The sequence below is a fragment of the Colias philodice genome, chromosome 24, assembly GCF_061535455.1.
Source record: "Colias philodice isolate Cphi_HAF_F1 chromosome 24, ilColPhil1 Martin Lab GWU primary, whole genome shotgun sequence".
NCBI classification, from domain to species: domain Eukaryota; kingdom Metazoa; phylum Arthropoda; class Insecta; order Lepidoptera; family Pieridae; genus Colias; species Colias philodice.
Window position 1 is genome coordinate 2,251,894 of NC_143109.1, and position 22,867 is coordinate 2,274,760.

At 31.2% G+C, this 22,867-nt stretch overlaps 1 protein-coding gene across 2 annotated transcripts in view; it reads right to left on the reverse strand.

Annotated features, from left to right (window-relative positions):
* The window catches only part of dati (zinc finger protein datilografo), a 105,443-nt gene extending 85,923 nt beyond the window's left edge, over positions 1-19,520 (reverse strand). Inside the window, exon 1 of one of the 2 annotated variants that reach the window (XM_089710229.1) lies at positions 19,303-19,520. The gene's annotated coding sequence lies outside the window, so the exon portion shown is untranslated. Of the gene's footprint in view, positions 1-11,871; positions 12,415-19,302 lie in introns of those variants that run through there. The other variant, XM_089710228.1, reaches the window with a different exon arrangement.
* Positions 19,521-22,867: the final 3,347 nt, after the last annotated feature.

A 22,867-nucleotide genomic window follows, 5' to 3' on the forward strand; every position in this document is an offset into this window, starting at 1 on the left:
TGTTTATTTTAACTGGCTGAAAGAAGGCAATCTGGCGTTCGTTAGGCTGTGTGCATATTGTTGGTTACGTAACGTTTATTTTCAATTAATACTAGTAGGTACACGACTTTATTCGTAAAAAAAAATTAGGAGATATTTTTCATTGTGCAGTGCTCTATGTCATTACGACATTTATAAAAATAAAAACGTAGCAATTTTATTTCAAAATAAAAGAGAGTAAAACTCATCAAAATAGGTTGTATCGTTTCGATGAAATTAAACGGTAGATATAGATAGATAGATAAACGCATAAAACAGGGAATAAAGAGCGCAGTAAAACATGATTTAAACCGTTCGGTTGCTTTTGAGCTCTAGGCTCAAGCGAATTTTGAGTTTTAGTAGTCTTTGATTATAATATGTGAATCTAATGACTTGGTACATATTTATCTATATTTTAAAAAAGTATGAGAAATCAGTTTATTACAAAATTCCTTCGCAAGAATACGGTTTAGGATTATTTTAATTAAATGTTACGTACAGTTTATCTCCGATTTTAAATTATCTCCATACCCAAGTTAACTAAAATATACAGGTAGGTACGCTTATGACAAACAGACAGAAACAGAACATTTATATTATTATTATTTATCAAAATTTGTTAATATCTTAACATTATTACCTAAAGTAAAGGAAATAGTCTTCATTTAAAACTAATATATAAGGTTTTATAACGAATATATTCAAGTATTTATAAATCATACATTATAAAGTTGTATTTGACGCGGATCTATCGATCATAAACGAATCGATTCATCAAATCGTATTGAGATTTGATTGTGAAACACATTTCAAACACCTTGTATTGAATTTGTGCTTTTGAATAATTTGAATTTAGTCATAGGGAGATATCCTTTTCTTCAATGTAACTAAGATTTAAAGATATACCTAGGACTTAATGATAAGGCCTAATAATATATTAACAGGATTCACGATAAGAATTATGATATGTTTAAAAATGTATTTATACTTATAGTACCTACCTAATAAGAAGTTATTTATGCAAAGTGAATATGATTAAAAATACAATTATTAACTTGAACAACTTGTGAATATAAAATAAATAATTCATAAGATCATATAAAAATATTTCCATTAGCACGAATCAAATCATTAATAATTCTTTAACACGTATTTAATTCCGTATAAGCATAGCGCACACTATACAAAACAGATAAAACTCAACAAAAGTCGCTAGTGTGCCCGCAGCCTAACGTTCTATTTCTGATGTTTATATCGAGTAATGCCCGTTGCAATTTTATGCACAAATTCACTAGCCGACGCCGGATGGTGCGCCATTTTTATATTTTAAATTTAGAATTCGGATCGCAGGAAACCGTTCTATTTTTGAATTTATTCGTCTAGGCGTGGTTTGGCCGGCTAGCGGCGAATAAAAAACCGTTATGTTTGACGGTTGGTACGTCTGCTTTTCGTTTACGCGCGAATGGGATAATGAATTTCGATGATTTACATATGTGTTGAGTACATACATTGATGTGTGTTTTTTGATGTAGTAAGGACGTTTTTTTGATATTTTAAAACCGAAAACTTGTATGTTATTTTCTTAGGTATCTAAATATTATCTAAATAATAATATCATATGTATAGTTTTTGCAACAAAATGAAAATGATATTGGTGAATGTAGAGTATGGAATGTAGAGATAGTCTTTGCAGTCTTCCCTAAATGTTCGTTAAACTTACCTTAAGATATTTCATATTACCTACATTGACGGAATCAAAATGTATTAAGTATTTGGTGGAAAATAACTAGTAAAAATTATTTGACTTAAAAAAAATTTAGAGAAAAAATAAATTCAAATTGTTACCATAATAGTGATAGTAATTATTTTCTATCAATTGCAGCTTCTCTTTCTTCCGTTACATTGTCTGATGGAGATAGTCATTGTAACAATCCTGCTCTTAGTACCTATTTCCTTACTTATAATTTTCATACGAATAATTTTGCAGATATATCATATCAATCTTCTATAATATAAAAATGAATCCCAAAATGTGTTGGTAAGCGCATAACTTGAGAACGGCTGAACCGATTTCGATAATTCTTTTTTTATTATATTTCTTGAAGTACGAGGATGGTTCTTATGTAGAGAAAACGTAAATATGTACCACGGGCGAAGCCGGGGCGGACCGCTAGTAATATATATTATATAAATCTCGTGTCACAATGTTTGTCCTCAATGGACTCATAAACCACTTAACCGATTATAATAAAATTCGCACACCATGTGCAGTTCGATCCAACTTGAGAGATAGGATAGTTTAAACATGTAGGTAGGTACCACGGGCGAAGCCGGGGCGGACCACTAGTAGACATATAAAATCTAACGACTATTCCTAATATGATATTAAATTAAAATCAATTTATTTGTAAATATCAATAGTATTTCAAAACACATAAAACTATAACCTTACACATAAAATATTATATTTATTTGCTATTAAAATAATATGAGTGATGTACTTTTACCAGGTTTAATACTTTTGGCTTGACTCCAGACGGATTCAAAATGTATGCGAGTCTTTTTAAAACGATGACGAGAGCAATATTTATAAAAAATAAATAAAAATGTATAAAATTTAGGTAGGTACCTAAAAAATTTTATAAAGAAAAGTGTATTTTTTAGCTAATATTGTAATTTTACTAACTTAAGTATGGTGTAATACATTTTAAAAACTTTTTGTATTCTGCAGAAAAAAAGTAGAGCTATTCAAGTTTAATTTAATAGCAATATTTTGAAATGGAAATAAATATAAATGTACCTACCTACTATAAGAATTTCTATGAAGATAATAGGTGTGTATCATGAATATTTTTATTTCAGCATCCATCGTTTAGTTTTTTTTATTTACCTAAAGAGACATAAAAAGATTACCTACCTAATAAGCAAAAAAAAATCAAACATCTAGATTTTCTAAACACCTAGTGGAATTTGGCAAGATAAAACTAATTGTAGCCGCTATCCATCTAGCAATAGACACACAGACCATTTCCTTGTAGGTATATTCTTTAATTGTTAAAAACAAAAAACCTTTCCTGAAAAAAATCAATGTTATTCTTTTAATCAAAATGGAGATCTCATTCAGCAGCCAAGTGCAGTGGGCGCATACAAAAATATCCCAAAATTCAAGGTTGATTCGATAAAAATAACGCACGAATTCACATGCACATGCAGTCTGGATTTTGTCCGGCTTATAAAGAAAATATTTGAGATCTCTATCATGTTATATTGAAAAGAAAGTGATTTTTTTGAGGTTTGGAGTGAACTTCGCTGTTTGCTAATGTCTATTATCACTATTAGAGTAAGTGCGCCAATTATGGACCACCATAAGGTTTTTTTGTAATAAAACTCAGAATTGTAAAGATTAATCAGCCTTATATATTTTAAAAGGTTCGGTAGTTATCTAGGAACCAAATCAAATATTAGAATTCTTAAGGAACATTAAAATCTTAGAAATAATCAACATTTTCTAAAATATGTCATTTTTGTTCATTAGAAAAAAGTGTACAAAATATGGACCACATGGTTTTAAATATGGACCATAGTGAATTTGGTACAAAATTATTGAAAAAAAGATGTCAAGATTGTAGCAGGCTTGGTAGTTTTTCTTCCTCTGTTGCTGACAGTTTTCCTTAAATGCGGTATAGGCTGAAACACTTTTTGCGAAAAATATGATTTAGATGATGTAGAGGGACTAACTATTGAATCATTCATAGTCAGTGTTGACACTTCTGGTTGTGCATTTGCTTCAAAATGTCCATCAACGGGTCTGGGGTGATGGTTCAATTACAGATTAAGGTGTGGGAGATGCAACAGCCTTTGTCTCAGGTAAGCAGTTATCGGGTTCAGGTACAACAGCCCTTTGCTGAGGTATCGGGTTATCAACTGGTGTCGTTATATCGCGCGCTGGGTTATTAGAAGGCCCCTCTACTGCTGGAAGGTCTTCGTCAATAAAGCCATGATCTTCGAAGACGTGTCTATTAACGGGATATATCCCTGTGGCACGAAAATCGCATAATGCAAACGCGCGCTTGCTTGCTTTAAACACGTGCTTTAATTGCATTAGCCATTGCCTCTTTATCCCATGTTTGTCTGTATTTGTAGATTTTATCCTTAAACAATCAAATTAAAATAAATTAAAATAAAACTATTTGACTTTTACTAATATGAACCACTAGTCCATATTTAAAACATGCCGGTGGTCCATATTATAATACACATACATTTTTACGGTAATATTGTTGCTAAGAAAAATATTTAAACTATAAGATATATCAGCTTATTATGAATGATTGTAAAGCAACTCACCTTTCCCCTGGTATAATTCACTTTTCCAAACAGTAATATTTTATGAAGTTATGAGCTTACGAAGTTAGGTAAAAAATTACATCGCGCGATGACAAAAACGAAAAATGGCTGCCGTTAATGCGTGCGCTTTCTCTGCCCAACGGCAAACGACTAGCGAGGCTCTTGTGGGGTGGAATTCATTCTGCGGAGACCGATACCTACCTACGACTGATGGTTTTCGAGAAATGAAGGTAGTCCATATTATGGAACCAGTCCATAATTGGCGCACTTACTCTATGTCCTATTTGGTCTGAGATTTAATCGAGGCATTTAATCTGGAATCATTTTTATATGATAAAAAAACTAAAATAAAATAAAATATGAATATGATAATACATATAAAGAGATTAAGTATTTATGAAATCTATGAACTCTACTAGGTCTATGAAACCTGCTAGCTCTATGCTTTTTTTAGTGTGTTGAAGTTTTTTTTGCCAAAGCTTTTTAAAAAGACTACCTATATCTAATATATATTAGCATGTTTATTTCTTTTAAACATGTAATCCTTAATGTAACACATTTAATAATTATAGTTACTAGAATAAAAAAGTTGAATTTGCCAAATTATCAAAATATATAAATCGCATTAATTTAGGTAACGTCTTTAATGAAATGTTAGGCCTGTTATTACACGTTTCTAAACTTTTTTTAAACTACTCGTAGTTAAAATCACATCTAGAAGGTTTTTTATAAAAAATAAAAATTCAAAGGAGAATTATCTATGTAATAGTGTTACACGTTTTACCAATAAATATATTCAAAGGTTTCACAATTATTTTATTAATTTGCTTGAACCAAGTTTTTCTTGACCTGACATTTAAAATATAATAAATTGTATATTTATATCTCCAAGTATTACATAGAATTAAATATTAGTTTCAAAATAGATTCAATACATTTATTACCGATGAATATGAAATCTTTATAAATATTTTTGAACTACCGCCAATTCGCACACAAAAAACTTACTCACACACACACGAAGAGTGTCGGATTGGCACAGTTCTACAAAATATATACGATTATGTACATTTTTCTTCAATCTATTTTTGCATTACTTGATTTTTAACCCTTTTATAGAGTGACGGTATAGTTTTGATACTTTGCTCTTTTTACCATAATTTGATGACTGTGTGATATTTAGAATTCTTATAATGTCTTAATTCAATACCTTCTTATTTTAGTTCTATTTGGAATATTTGTATGTTTCTTTAGATACAGCTTTACTCACAGTAGGTACAGCAATTATTGTGACATAAACGGGTCAACTGCTTGGATGTATTCAAACAAATGACATGTTTGTCTAACTCTTACATAAACTCATGAATATGTATTTTTTGTAAACTTGAAAACTGAACGTGGACTGTCTGTGTGGAACAACGGTCCTTTAATGCGTGGTTAATATACTAAAAAAAACAAATTACGTTTTAAACATTTTTTTTTATATTATAGGTACATAAAATTATATGTGATTTCCATTAATAACAATTCTAGAGGTAAACACATGGTAACCATGAGGACTAACTGCATGACGTCGTTATATATTTTCTTTTATTAGGTACTTCCCTGGTTCACAAAAGTCCCGGTGAAAGTTCTTCTGGCAGGTTACCCTTATCACTTTTAATGTCTTTCCTCAGATCTACCGAACAACATCATAATAATCAGTCAAGCAAAAAGGTTAAAAAAAAGCTATTTATACATACAGATTTTATATTTCAACAAGATTACTTAAAGTATCAAAACTGGTTACCCGCACAACACTCCTTTGTGATTTTTGGCACGGCAGCCAAACATTGGTTTGTGATGCATCCAGTAATGTATCGAAAAACGTATGTGTGTGTGTTTGTACAGCGAAAACAAACTTTCAATCTTTTGGAGTTTGATGTTAGCTTTTATTTATTCTAGCGGACTATTGGATGATTTTGTTATGTATACATAGTCTAGGGATCTATTTTTCGTAGAATTTTATGTCATAACTAGCGGTCCGCCCCGGCTTCGCCCGTGGTACATATGAAAAATAGATGTTGGCCGATTCTCAGACTTACCCGATATGCACAGAAAATTTCATGAGTATCGGTCCACCCGTTTCGGAGGAGTATGCAGACTAACACTGTGACACGAGAATTTTATATATATAAGATATTGTATATTATCTATTGGAAAACTTTAAAACTATCTTTTGGACTTTGATGATAGGTACATGTTGAGCAAATTTATATAATGTGCCAAATTTTTACCTAAATTATTTCATAATTAAAGATAAATTAAAATACACATTTACTTTACTTATTTAATAGTTTTTTATTATTTTATGTATAGAGTATTTATTAATGTCAACATGTAATACACATAGAAAAGTTGACTCTCTGTTTATGCTTCTACTACTGTCATTATTAAGAAATAAAAGCGAACAAAGTCACGTACGATACCTAGTGCTAAAAATATCACGTAACAAAGAAGTACCAATTTAGTATCGAGTATAAAACGCAAGGAACAATGAATTGTTTTGATAATAAAGTTAATACATGGCGTTTGCTGGAAAAAGCATAATGCCCGTGTCTAGTTTATAAACTAAGTCATAGGTTGACTGGTTTTAAACATTTTCCTTGTTCTATATTATATTTTCAATACTTATATATTTTTCGAACGGTGAAGGAAAATTATTGTGAGTAATGCATGTCGAAGAATCAAAAGTTCGACGTTATGTGACATCTGCCAACCCGCACTTGGCCAGCGTGGTGGATTAGGTATAGCCTGTACCCTCATAGGAGGCTCGTGTCCCAGCAGTGGGAACGTATGTGGGCTGATGATGATGATATATTTTTCATCACCATAAGCGATCACATCGCCTCGGCTAATGTAAACTATAACTTTACAAAATTTACACCATAATCTATACTAATATTATAAAGATGAAGAGTTGGTTTGTTAGTTTCAAAGCGCTAATCTAGGAACTACTGGTCCGATTTGAAAAAGTCTTTCGGTTTTAGATAACTCATTTATCGAGAAAGGCTATTTAACATCACGCTAAGACGTTTACGTTTAAACATATAGGGACAATTTATCAGTCCATGTTAGACAATAGTCTTACATCCTACATATAAAATTAAGTTTATTTTTATTTTCTCATTTATTATAATAATTTTCAACTTAAATAATTATCTACAACATTAAACGAAGTAAAATAAAATCCACACGGATCGAAGAAATTAATATTAATAAATTCCAACACATAGAAGTTTTATGACTGTTCTAATTAGGTACGCTAAAACTGGTTTTTAAACGGGTTTTTTTATCGAGAAATCGCGGTTCGATTCCCGGTGCATTAAAAATTGTAAGGATTCAGTACTAGTTGTATTAAAATGTATGTAAATTTACGTAAAGCTACGCTCGGCTATACAATTTTGTGTGTTTCCATTGTTATAGCGGATCCTTAATTGAATTTATCGTGACTTGGTCAGAGAAAATATATTATGAACAAACATTTTTTTACAAAATTATCGGTCTATCTATGTATGATAAACGGTAAAAAACAGCGTAATTTACAAAAAAGATTTTGTAAAAAAAAATTGTAGATAGTGTTAAGTTTGGTAGATTTGAGCTGTCTATTACATTGAAAAATGTTTAACGATGAGAAAGAATCGATGTAAAAATATGTGACAGGATAGAATGTCGTTTATCAAATACTTACAATGTAACTAAATTGTATCAGATTTATAATTGGCTGCATGCGTCGTCTATCATCAAATCACAAGTATGCTTTTCAAGATGACAACTTTTTGACTGTAAAATGGCATAATCACAACGAATATAATAAAAGTGTGTGTGTGTGTGTGTGTTTGTTCGCTTATTTATCTTCTTCATTTCTATGATGATCACGTATGATTAAGTGGCTGGCGATAGTGAGTGATATAGGCTAGTTTTCGCAGTAAATACAATATCCATGGAAATTTCTTTTGACTACAAGTAAGGCTGCAGGCGTACAGTTAGTACGATTTAGAGTAGCTACAGACATAAACTGGCAGTCTATTACGATTTAGGCGTCACGTCAACAACGACAATCTCGTGGTACAATGGAATCGAACCGACGATCTCATCGGGCATGCTCCGTACGTCGCGCAGTAACATATTGCCTTTAAGTCGTATTACGCAACGCATCTTATATTAATAAAGCGTGCAATTTGATGCATGACCTGTGGCTCAGTGGTGTAAGGTTCGAGTCCCGGTTAGATTAAACTTTAGTTTGTTTTTATACGGATAAAGTATATCAAATCTAGATCATATTATAAGTCTGATGAGTTGGTTTTTGTGAAAGGGTCAGGAAAACATCCATCTAGGAATTAGAAATTATCATGTTTTATAACAATATAAAGAAGATTATAATTATTAAATTTCCAAGTTCAAGTGAAGTCCTTTGCATCCTCAGGAGAATTCACATTTATAGATAGAGCCAAGGCTCTATGAACAGTTTTAAACAACTCCGAAAATGTGTTTGGTATGTAATTAAATTTTCTCTTACTTTTTATCATCTTATATTGTCTTGAATGCAAAGACACTAATTGCATTCAAGACAATATAAGATGATAAAAAGTAAGAGAAAATTTAATTACATATGTGTTATCGACTTGTAATACGAAATATATTATCCTAGTTTGTTTAGGTAATTTTAGCTTAAAGAATGTAGTAATTTAGAGCTTAGTAACTATGCGTCCGCGCACACATAGTACCTATTGGATCACTTATTTCACCCATTCTATTCCTAAATTTTCTATCTATCTACATTATATTAAAAATTCATTATAATACGTTTGGCCTTTCAGGCGCACAACAAAAAACAAATAGACAGTTTCTTTCGTATGTGGTATAGAGCTTGAATTACGTATTGAAGCTGTGTTTCAAATAAAATATTGTCTACTAGATTTCCGCCCGCGGCTTCGCCCGCGTTTGCAAAGGAAAACCCGCATAGTTCCCGTTCCCGTGGAATTTCCGGGATAAAAACTATCCTATGTGTTAATCCAAGTTACCCTCTATATGTGTGCTAAATTTCATTGTAATCGGTTCAGTAGTTTTTACGTGAAAGAGTAACAAACATCCATACATCCATACATCCATACATCCTTACAAACTTTCGCCTTTATAATATTATTGTCTATTACATTTACAACGTTTATAATATTTTTGAAACAACCAAACTAACCATCCTATTTTTAGGGAAATTAATGTATCTTGAGTGAAAAGCGTTCAAATATTCCGACCTCCATCTTCGTTTCACTACATAGTATAAAACAAAGTCGCTTTCTCTGTCCCTAAGTCCCTTTGTATGCTTAAATCTTTAAAACTACGCAACGGATCTTGATGCGGTTTTTTTTAATAGATAGAGTGATTCAAGAGAAAGGTTTTAGTATATAATTTATTAGGTTTTAGACAAAGCGGGCGAAGCCGCGGGCGGTAAGCTAGTCTTGTAATAATTGATTTTCGGAAGCGGTTATAGAAAATAAAGCATTGTTTTGGAAGTAGAAGCAATTTTTGTGATATATGAAAGATAAGTATAATTTATTAGATTTATTATTGTTTTCTTTAAAATTGAATATTTTTAAATTAAGCGCATGCGCATTACTACAGAAACTGTAAGAAAAAATTAAGCTATTATTAATTCACCGCTTATCATCTTAATGATTCGATAACGTGATGTAGTCATGTTCTTTAGGGCTTTTCCAATATTTTTCTTATTATTTGTCCGTATGATTAAATGAATCATTACAATTTATAATTTACCTTGAATTTCTATTAAAAAACTTATTATAACTTCGATTTTATTACCTGTGGTTTCTACTTCAAAAAATGTAGAGCTTTTATAAATTTATTCCTTTATTTGTGTAAATGTAAATGTATAATCATTTTAGTTTCCAATAAAATCTTTTAGGGCTGATTTTTCAATCCTTGGTTAAATCTTATCCGTCCAATAAAGTATTACACAATAACATACAGATGTCACCTAAAAACTGTCAGAAAGTGGGCAAGTAACACATTTTTAAAATGGTTGTTTAATACGATATTCGTTGAATAAGTTTTAACTAAGGATTGAAAAATCGGCCCTTAAAATATAAAAAAATAGATAAATGAAACACAAATTATTATAAATATAATATTAACATTCTATAAGATGAAAGCTTTTAATCATTATTTGCTACTTTGCTTGTAACGTTGGAAAGCACAAAAAGTTTCCACTAACTTTTATTCTAAATTATATTATTAATGTCTTAATAGTTTCACAATAAAATATTACATACTATTAAACCTTTGTAGAGTCAAGTGTTACTAAGACTATTAATAATTAAGAGCATGATTATAATATATTTTCCCTTAAAAAAAAATGTTCTGTGGTTTCATGAAACCACGGTAAAAGTGAAACTGTTCGAACGGTTCCGAACACTGCTTTGTGTAGCGCATGTCTCGTGACGGTCGGCTCGGTCGGTATGCCTACTCGGCAGCCGCGATACACGCGACATGCGCTACACAGACCAAAAAGTTTGAGACGATGTAATAAAAGTTTCACTTTAATATTAAATGTCACAAAATCCAGCTTTTTGCAATAGGTAGGTAATCTAAAATGTATAAGAAATTAAAACTCTACATTTTTAAGTTCCGTATAAAATAAGTTGAAATCCACACCCATGATATGTTTAAGCAAATTTAAAATAATTAAATCGTTTTTTACGACTTTTCTTTTAATTTTTGAAATATCTCTTTATATTTCAACTACCAATTTAATTATAAATTAAAATAGTTGATACTATTTTGAATTATTTTCAGACCATAAAAGTTATTTGCGAAAGTGATGTTAAATATAATCTTAAAATAATTTCGACTCCCGCGCAGAACCGTACCAATCTATACAAATATTATAAAGAGGAAAGGTTTGATTTTTTGTTTGTTTGTTTGTATGAATTGAATAGGCTCCGAAACTACTTGGCAGATTTGAAAAATTCTTTCACTGTTGGAAAGCTACATCATTTCTGAGTGACATAGGCTAGGTTTTATCCCGGAAATCCCACGGGAACGGGAACTATGCGGGTTTTTTTTTGAAAACGCGGGCGAAGCCGCAGGCGGAAAGCTAGTATTGTAATAAAACTCTACTTAAATATAATTGTATTGTAAAATATTATAAAATTTAACGTCTTGTTACTACTACTTTTATCTTATTTTTTTTTTGATCATTCACATACAAAATTAGGATATGGAAAAAAATACTTAAGCTCGAAGTTCATAAAAGTTGTAGCTTTTTAGGAATTACTTAGAAACCCATTTTTTATTTATAATTATACCAAAATTAGACTACTATAATTCATTTGTCCTCTCTATAAATATACATCCGCTTTCTTCATTCATTCGCTATATTTATCACTCGCATAATTCTTATTTTAAATATTAGGTACTTTTTATATTTTTAAACAACAGAGCACTAACCTTTTTCTTTCAACCTTCGAAACTGTCACACAAACTTTATTTAAAGTCCGTAACTTTTAACAAACACCGCGTCCAAGGATCGCGCCAAAATCCTTATCTTAAAATTACGCACACATTTTTTATTATCTCATTGCGTAAGATTTTTCCAATTTCACGGAATAATGGCGTTTTGCGAATTTCAAATCTCCATTTCCACGTTCCAGCGCGCTGTCACTTTTAAATTCGGTGGCGCGAATTGTCAATGTCACATTTTCGAATTTGGAACACGGAATCCGCGCCTTTTTCCCGCGCCGCCGCGTTGGCAAATCAGTGTTGTTAATTTGAAATTTTCGAAAATTGCCAATGAGTTTTCATTGTTTTGCGGCGTAGTGTTGCGCGCATGCACTTTCAACACATTATGATCTAACACTGGCCGACTCTCGATTGCAGGAACATACTTATTCTAAGTCAACTTACATTCGTTCATATTTGCCTGCGGGGCGTAGGGCTGTGCTAGGATTTAGAAACTAAATCATCTTCGGAACTTTTATGAAGAGTCGTGAGCGCGTCGCGTCTGTTTTAGATGTTTTATGTGTCGTTTATTTAAAATGTCGCTGTAATTTAAGGCTTTAATTACGTTTACTATAGAAATATTATTGTATGAATACTAAACGATAAATTCTTAAACATTTACACTTAATTTAACTCAATAAAGGTAACGATAAAATAAAGGTGTGTACTTTGTCTTTCTCTATAGTTTTACACGGTTAAAAATGTTAATTTATCGTTATAATCAACTTCCCAAAGAAGATGTAAATTAAACTTCTAAAAGATATCGATAAATCGATTAAAAAGTAACGGTTAGAGCAGCCCTAGTTTTCGCGAAGTACAAGAAACGTCTTGCATATAATAATATGTTTTAGCCTATATCGAGCGCTGAGGCAGCCGTTATACGTTATATGGTATAAAAACGAATTATTGTATCGTTATAAAATATCGGTATTTTATAGAACGATTCCAGAAAAATTTAACGTTCAATCTGCATTATATGCATATATATAAGTTAAAGTATAATAAGTTAGATTATAAGTTGTTAAACGATTGATTCAGCTTTTAAAACTAATAAAACTATTGCTCAAGATGACATAACATTCAATACAACATAATTTTAAAATGATACAAAATTAGAACCGATAAATAACTTTATACACGTATAAAATTCGAGCCTTTAAAAAAAGTTATCGACACTCGCAACGAAACAACACTATCGTTATTTCAATGCAAAGCACAACACTATTAGTTGTATGCATCGTGCATTGGCCTGCAATGTAGCTTCCCGTACCAAAACGACGTACATGCGCATGACCCACACTCAAAAATCAACCTTATTATTAATATATAGAGTTAGCATTTCGACAAAATAGTAATCGGACTTGTAATGTTTGAGCCTAATTCCTTTTTTAGAAGCTAGTTCTTATACTTATTCACTATGAATTTTAGCTAGGTATGTATTAGGTATAGAAAGAAATGCTAGACCGTGGGCGTCCGTTTCTAGGACGCGTAGAAATCTTTAACGTTTTGTAATTACTGTTATTGGTACTATTGTGGGGAATTAGCGTTGATAGAGTCTGATAGGGATAAATATATTGCTATTTAGGTCGCCTTTTGTATACGTAATCGGGTGCTTTTTGTAATTAGACACAGAAAATATGAATGTACCTACATTTTTAATTGTTAAAAGATACATACGTAGATTAAGGAGGGGCAGATTATAAGTTACATAATAACGATAATAATATGTCTGGTTTTTAATTAAACTAAATCAAAATGAAGTCTATTTAATTAATATTTTTTTAATGACTGTACACCCTGTCTTGCAAATATTGTATTTTTTTATACAAATGTGTATGATTCTAAAACAAAATATTATATCTAGAAATACAGATTCAATGTTTATTAATTATTAATTTTACTATAATTATTAATTTTACTGTAAATTAAGGATTTTAAGTTTTAAGCATGATACAAAAATTGCATAAATAGTATCTTTTGCATGTATATGAATTTCCTTTTTGAGAAAAAATATGTTGTAGTTTAAATACCAATCCTTAAAAAAAACACCTTTTTTAACAATATGCATTCTTTGAATTAAAATTAGTATTAGGGATCTATTTTTAACAACATTTGTAAGATTTACGACTTCGCACTTGGTTATAATTTTGAAATAACACGGGTCAACTAAGTGAAACAGGGGCAAAAGGCCTAACTATTTATATTATGTATTTAAATATGAATCTTAATGGATAGGAAAATCGTTAATGTAACAAAGTTTAAAATTAAGTACAAATTAGTCATAGTGAAATTTCTAAAAATATTTATTAACAGTTATCCGGCTTTACTATAGATTAGGGCTTAGTATTTTAGTTAGATCTAAAGACCATTGTACAATAGACTTATTATTTTATATCAGATATCAATTTTTAATGATAAATTGACCAAATGTATTATACCTATGTCTTGCCCAAGTCTTGCCTAATAAACTATACTGTTTTTTGTTTTGTATACTTATATTAGCAATAAGTTTCATATGTATAGTTATATTGAAGAGTAAATAAATAAATAAATATTTCTTTAAATATGATCTTAATAATAAATAATGGACTACCAAGAGCAAAACAGCTTTTTTATAAATTCACAGGGTCCAATAAATATAGAGATATTTATATATTAACAAAGTTTAAGTCTTTAACAAAAAGAAGGACACAATGTATATAGTGAAGCAATGAGCCTTCAGGATAACGTAGCTTCGATAAAAAATCCTTGATTAGATCAAAATTTAACAGTACGATATTTGAAATAAAAAAACGTTACAAAAATCCATACAATTTGTCGCGTTTATAATAATTAGTTATAGTTAAAGACCACGGATTCCCTCGCGTCAATAAAAGCTACTTATATTTTTTTTAATTTTGCGAATCTATCTCTGTGCCAAATTACAAACATATCAGATCAGCTAAGTTTCACTTTAAAAAAGACGTGGAAGTGTACACAATAAAAATTTATATCGTCGTGAGTAAAGGAGCATATGCATGTATGCATTTACCGAGTCTTTAGCTCATCATCCTCATCCTCATCATCCATCCTCAAAACTATTTGCATTTATAATATAATAAGGATGGAAGATGTATAAGCTCCTTAACACCGCTAACATTCTTCCAATTCCCGTATTAATTAATTGGAATTCAGTTACATTTCTTATCTACCTTTAGGCTCTGTTTTACGGAAGGCTATTTCGGTCCTTATCTGTTCGTATACGTGCAAGAGAGATAACTGTATGGTGTCAAATATATCTTCGATGCTAGAGAGTTGGATTCGAAACGATTAAAATAAGATTTTGTTAAAAACAGTTTTATTAAAATGATACAATATCTATACTAATATTATAAAGCTGAAGAGTTTGTTTGTTTGTTTGAACGCGCTAATCTCGGGAACTACTGGTCCGATTTGAAAAATTATTTCGGTGTTAGATAGCCCATTTATCGAGGAAGGTTATAGGCTATATATCATCACGCTACGACCAACAGGGGAGGAGCCACGGGGGTGAAACCGCGCGGAGCAGCTAGTATTCAATATTTTTCTCAGATTTAATTCAAGTAATTTAATTGTTTTATTCAAGCAAAAGATTTAGTTCCCTACTTTAACACTACAGCAATACTTAGATGATATGTTACTTTATTAAGTATACCTAATATTTATAGGAACACTATCAGATTTCGTCTATATCTTTCGTCTTTATGTCTGCCATACAGAAAATAGACGACGTTTATTGATAACGAAAAAGATATTTACCGTAGAAAACGTATAGGTAACAGAAGTAATGTTTAAAAAAGATCTATCGGTAGAAAAACTCCTAATGTGAAATAATCAAGAAAGTTTACCTCTATAACGGCGAATTAAGATCAAACAAGCGAATGGTCACTCTAACCTCACTATGTCAAATTCTTTTAGTGTAGAGAGGCGTAGAGCATTCTTTCGTTGTTCATAATACGTTCGAAAAGATTCAATGCAATGTTCTAATACTGAACAACACTGAATACGAGTTTTCGTTTGCACTAAAAGATCACGTAAGAATGCTCTTGCTCTTTATGTTCATTTGGTATAAATGACAGAATATTTTGTGAAGTAGTCAAAAAATACGGGTTATCACTAAATATCAACGACAGAACTAAATCGACATCTACCAATTTAATTTGAACAAGAACAAAACCACAAAACAAAACGCAAACATTGAAAATCTAACAAAACATTATAGAAGCAAGAACAAACGACGCAAATCAAACACCCGGAATACTATACCATAAAATTGTTAACCATTCATTGTCTAACTGTACCACAAATGTATGCAAAACACAAGAGGACACGACGTAATGTAATAAAAGAGATTTTTCTTTCACAAAAACACGTGTATGTGCTAATGGTGTTAGAAAATTGACGCCGCACGATTATGTGGAAGATGCTCTGCTGTTTGACTAGAATTTATGTTTGTAGGCTAGTTTTAAGATTCATGTTTACTAATTGTTGCTCTACAATTGTAAACTCTATGTAATAACTATTATTCTTTTGGGCGAACGTAATTGGTTGCCAATTATTTCAATTGCTGCGATCTACTACCGTAGAAAGCTAAAATGTAAGATAAAAATAAGGATTTGAATAAATTTTACTTTATTTTTAAATAACTTAAGCTATTTAGTATTTACAACAATTACTTTGCTTACACTTGTACGACAAAAGCTTTTCAATAATCTTCCAACTTTAAGAACAATTAATGTTAATTCCTATAATATCTTTCTCTTTTATACAAAACCTGTTGTGTCATAAATTTGTGCATGTAGATTTAGAAGGTATTAATGAGCAGGGTTTAGTTAGTATAAAGTGTAAAATATCATCATCAACAAGAGCCTTTATCTATCTTCCACTGTCAGAGTAAAGTAAAGCCTTGTTTCCCTTGTAGGGTATGGAACATTGGCATTCTGTTTTAATGAACAATTTTTCTTGCAAGTAAGCCTTTTGTATCGTGCTAAAAAGAGACGTTTTCGTTTGTACCCGAATTGAACAAAGGAATAAATTCTACGCTCACGTGTTATACTTTTCCGAGGAGCGGGTCGATCTCAAAGACAATGAATTTTTAGTGGAGTATCTATCATCGTGTACGCACTAGACTTCGCTCACAGTTTTTACTGAGGATTCTTCAAGCGCAAACGTCACATTCCAAGCGGCTAAACAAGAATGTTATCTTGTAGTTTTGTTTAATCATTTACTTCATATTTTCATATTTTACACACTTTCTTGGTTTCAAAATAGTTTCTAGGATTAAATTAGCATGTTATTAGTTATTTATAGAATTCTTTTAATAGACATAGACACTGGACATAGAGATCGAACCAGTTTAGGATATTGTAAAGCTACATATTTAAGATATAATAATCTGATAATTATTGTCTTAGATTTTGTTGCACTTAAATGTTTCAAAATGGTTTCAAAGCAATTGAATAAAATGTATTTGTCACTAAGAGACAAAGTCCGTTGGAAACGTTTTAATTTGTCATCGAAGTATCATTAAACCAAATTTTAACACTATATTTAAATAACATTTAATTGATTCCAAAAACAATTGATTATTATTTATTATTATATATCTTAGAATTATAAATAAATAAATAAGTTATAATATTACTTATACATAAAGAAACAGAGAATCATAACTGACACCAAAAAATTTGGGAAAAGCTCATGCGAATCACTAAAAAGCTCTTTCTATTAGAACATTGTTAATTAACAGAAACAAAATATTTTTCTTATTTATTTAACGTATATATTTAGAAATTTTACTTTACAACAATATTGCTAACCAAAATTTGCAGGCGCCAGTTTTCGATTTGAATTGAATTATTATACTTTATAACAGTTTCGAAACAGTTACGATTTCATTAAATATAAGAAATTAATAATCATGTACCTAAAAGTAATGTTTATTATAAATGTATTTAAAATTATATGAACTGCAGTTTTAGCAAAGTAAAAAAACTTTATTTCGTTATACGCAGGCAATGAAACCTTTTCATTCTATTTAAGTATTGAGGATAGATGATTATACTAAAAACTTTATATTTAACTTCAAACTAGACTTAGAAATCAGAAGGAAGAGATCTTAAGTGGTTTCAAATAAATATATCCTCGGCGGTTCCTTTCATCTACTCTCCCTAGACTATTAGTATCTGTTAGTGTTTGTGTTATATTTTCTAGTTCGACTATGAAAGGTTATACCGAAGTTATCTTCATTCATCTTTGAAATTATATGATAAGCTTCAAAAAAGTTTCAATTCGTTTTGAAAAGTTCCGTTGTAATAAAATGCTAAGCCGCTGTATCGATACAATGACTCTATCATTCTTTTGTTAAATTCTAAATTACCATCGAATTCTTTAGAAAAGTATTAGAAATATTTATTTGAATTGAAACGTTTACAATTCCCACCAACCTCTACTTCAAAATAATCATCAGTACTGTTAACGTTAAACTAAATAATCGCAATCACCCCTCACAATGTATCCAATACGCATACAATAAAAATGTCGAAGCAGACCTTTGATGATGGCGGCCGAAAATTTAAAATTTAATTTTAAGCATGCCATAATGAAAACCCATCATCGCTGCAAGCCCCGCCATAAATTCCGAACACGCAGGCGTTCCTGATAGAATTTAATACAAAATCGGCTGAAATCCGCCATATTGATATATACATTTTTTCCCCCCGACTCCCAGCCTCCCTACATAATTGAGCGTTGTGAAAACTATCACATTGGTAAATGACGACCCCCCTTCCTCCCGCAGTTTTCCGACTACCCGCAATCAATAATTTGGCTGGGCAATGACTGCGATGACTCGGGCATGCGCGCTGCACCCTCCTCGAATCATCGGCAAAACCTGAACTTGACTTGACGAAAACGAAAGTTAGGCGAATGTTTCTATGCCATTCTTGGCATCGGATACTACACACGAGGTGTCGTTTACGCTTCAAGAAATTTAACTTTGACACACCGTTTCAAGGACGGCATTTTTTCACTCGTCTAACGACAATTTTGACGATAATGACGATAAGGAAACATTACAACTAGAAATAGATGATAATTTTTATAGACAATCATTAGGAGAAATTAAAAATAATGTTAATGAACACGATAAAATAATGAAGGTAGTTCAGTTGAGTGCTAATGAAGTTGATAGCACCGACGCTACGGGAGTGTTTGCGAGTGCAAGCGAGATAGAAACAGGACTTAATTTGAGTCGGCTTCGACATGGACGCTCATTATAAGTCCGGAATAATGCTCGCAATATTGAAAAATTTGCAAATATACAACAAAAGACAAATAAATCTGAAAACGTGTAAAACTTACCTTGAAAAATGTCTTCTATTGGTAGAAGGCTCGCTACGGTAGTTTCTTCTTCTCTTGAAGTGTTTCGGTCGGTAGATTTTCGTTTTATGGTATCTTCAGTATTATAGAATTCGTTTTTCTTTGTATTGTCTTCATTTATTGTATATATCCGTGTATTTTTATTATTTTAAGCCCGTACAATTTTATATAATATATAAAACATTACAGGTATAGAAATAACAAAAACATTTAACTAAGTCTTAATATTAATTTACTTTTAATTTTGTACTATTAAAGAAATCTAGAAATTGATTCAACAGGTAGGTAAACAGTTTAATTTAGATATTTTTTGTAACTTTTTTTGGCTTTTTTTATCTTACCCTTTTTACTATTAATTTAAGGCCAATTTAAGGCACGAGAATGTTTTGTTTAATTTGTCTTCATCTTCCGTACAATCTGGATCGGTGGATGAAATTGGTCGAAAATTTTCCAAAACTTATTTGCCAAAAGTCTCAAATATCACTTAGCCTTAATAGTAGTCCAAGTCTTTCACTAAATTACTTTTCACTATATATATGGAGAGTCTGTATATAAAAATCAATTTAACTGAATCGTAAAGTTCCAAAAATAACCAGGTTGTTTAAATGTACTTAAAGAACTGAAATGCTTAAATTCTCTTTTCTATTGTTTCCTTGTAATAACGGTTGATATAAACGTAAAACTTGTTCTATTGCGAAAAAACGTGTTTCTTTATCGTCAAATGGCTGTTGTTGTTATTTGTTTATTGCTAATTTCCCCTTTGCTATAAAATTTTGGAGGGTTTTAGCTTCTTGCGCATTTAACTTAGTGTGATCTGCATGTGTGGAGTCTACTTCGTCTTCTTCTTCCCTTCTCCATGGATCACTGGTTTCTTCTTATTGTAAGAGATCAGCGGCTCCTCCCGGATGGTTGCAGATGTTAGATAGCCCTTGTACAACAGATCCAAGCTGAGCTGCCTCTCAGTTGCCTTAACACTAGTTTATAGTTTACAAAATTAATCCGGTGTTGCTTTCTATTGCGTTCAAGTGTTGCTGATTTCTATTGATTAATGGAATCACTTAAAATCTATGATGATTATGTGAAAAAACTGAATAAAGTCTATTGCGTAAAACTATCCTCTTGAATGTGTCAGCGGGCGGTGACTCGGACGCATGCGCGCGATTTTTCGAAAAATTTTGAAAACCAAAAGATTGGTATATGAAATTTTCGATAATTTTTTTAGGCCGGTTTGAAAGAGTTTTTTTTTGTTTTTTTGTTTATTTTTTTGAAGTATTTTTTGCGCGGTAGGTTTTTTTGCGCGCTGCGTAGGTGTTATACACGCGTTGTCATCAGCCACGCTAGGCACACTGGCTGAGAATTGCATAGTTGCTGCAATGGTGCCTGAACCGGTGGGATGGGGAACCCCCTGCCCCATCCCAATGACTCGCGTACACCTCGAAATCATCAAATAATGATTTTGTGTATTATAAAACTCTACATATATAGCGGGAAGGAATTCAATTTACGGACTGCGTGTGCATGTGTGCGTTTAGTTTAAACTATTTGTTATTAATTCTAGCGAAGCATAAATCGATTGGAATTTTGTTATCTCATCGAAATTACGTTTGAATATTTTGAATAATTTCATTTAATTCTGATCCGCCATTTTGTTTAAAATCGCTCTGGCTTCGCATGGACACTTTTTCAGTTAAATATTGTCTTCCATTTTGAAAGCTGTTCGATACAGATTTTTGTAACTACTGATGGAAATCTAACTTATTAACCAATAGATTAAACTAATCCTACACTTAAATAGTTTATGTAGGTAGAAAAAGATTTGAAAACGTTTAGAAACTGAAAGGCATTTTGTAAGCAACATATACTGACCTACCTCAATAGATAGGTTTAGACGAGGGGTCTGGTATTCAATTACTAGACAAATCATATATTCAAAGGGGTCGTCGGTTCTGTTCCTGTTGGATACAGTGCAGTTTTATCACAAAAGATACAGTTTAATTGCAAGTTTTGATAGTGATTTTCATGTGGATTTCCTTTTGCTAAAATGTGTAGAGTTGAGAGACTCAGAGGTTTCATTATTTTCCAATTTATTTTTAACTGAATGAATATAGAGGCATTTAGAGACATTAGACATATACAATTTCTGTGATTGTAATTTAATCACGCAAAAAATAATGAAAAAATTTGACACAACTACATTATATGCGAAAATCGATCACGAAAACGTCTGTTTTTTAAACGGATTATCTTGTAAGTAAATCAATTATAAAAAAGCTCTATATTTTACCAATGTTATATTAAAATTTAAAGTATAATAAATTTCAAGTATTTATTTTATAACCACGATATTTCTCTGTATACCAAGGTATAAAATATATATAAAACTATCAAACATTGAATATTAACGAGTCGTTTCAACAATAAACCACCCAATTTTTTTATTAATACAACAAATGCAACAACAGAAAATTAATAAAAACCCAAAGCAAGCCCGCGTTAAAAGCCATGTATATTTGTATCCGCGGCCATCTTGTATGCATTAATATATAATATGTTAGTATTTTGCGCAGATTTCGCGGCGATCCAACGATTAATATCGCCATTACAATATTGTTGTATTCATCATTTAGTATATAATGCTTTTGTTCTGAATTCGACTCCCGGTTGAGGTAAAATATTATGGAGTTTAGTTTTTCTACTACCCTAGGTTTTAAGCATTCTTTTAAGTATTGTTCTTCCTATATTTGGCTAGTAATGATGTTTGTATAAATAGGAATATAGTATGTACCTAAATTACTATATTAATAACTAGAGGTCCGCCCCGGCTTCGCCCGTGGTACATATTTCGCAATAAAAGGTAGCCTATGTCCTTTCTCGGGTATCAAAATATCTCCATACCAAATATCATGCAAATTGGTTCAGTAGTTTAGGCGTGATTGAGTAACAGACAGACAGACAGAGTTACTTTCGCATTTATAATATTAGTATGGATAATAAAAAATATTCCTGGACAATTTTCTGATAGCATACTAAGCTTTTCGCTTGTGTGGAAACCAAATGGCTGATAAATAATCATACATATATATAATTTTAAAATACTTATATAGATAATTTACACCAATATTGAGACTAATTTATATCTATTCTAGCCATTGCCTGCGGTTTTGCTTGCGTGTTATTTGGATAGAGAAGTCGTTGACCCTACAACTATGTTTCATACGATTTCAGTCAAATCAGCCCGATGATACAAGTTACATACGATACAGAGACTTATTTTACTTATTGTTTTTAATTCTTTTTTCAGGATGTTAAGTTGATTAAGGATCCACAACTACCTGCTGATGAAAGTTTCGTCAAAATCAGTAGATCCAGTCATTATCCAGGACGAGTACTTAGACAGATAGAAAATGAATGTGATGATGATGAGTTTTGCAAGCTTTTCATGTGTTACAATATAATAATCTCTGAAAGAAATTTGATTGTAAACGTATAATTTCAAATTACATAAAAAATGTGGTTTTCTGTCTCTACATCAGAAATAAAATTGATT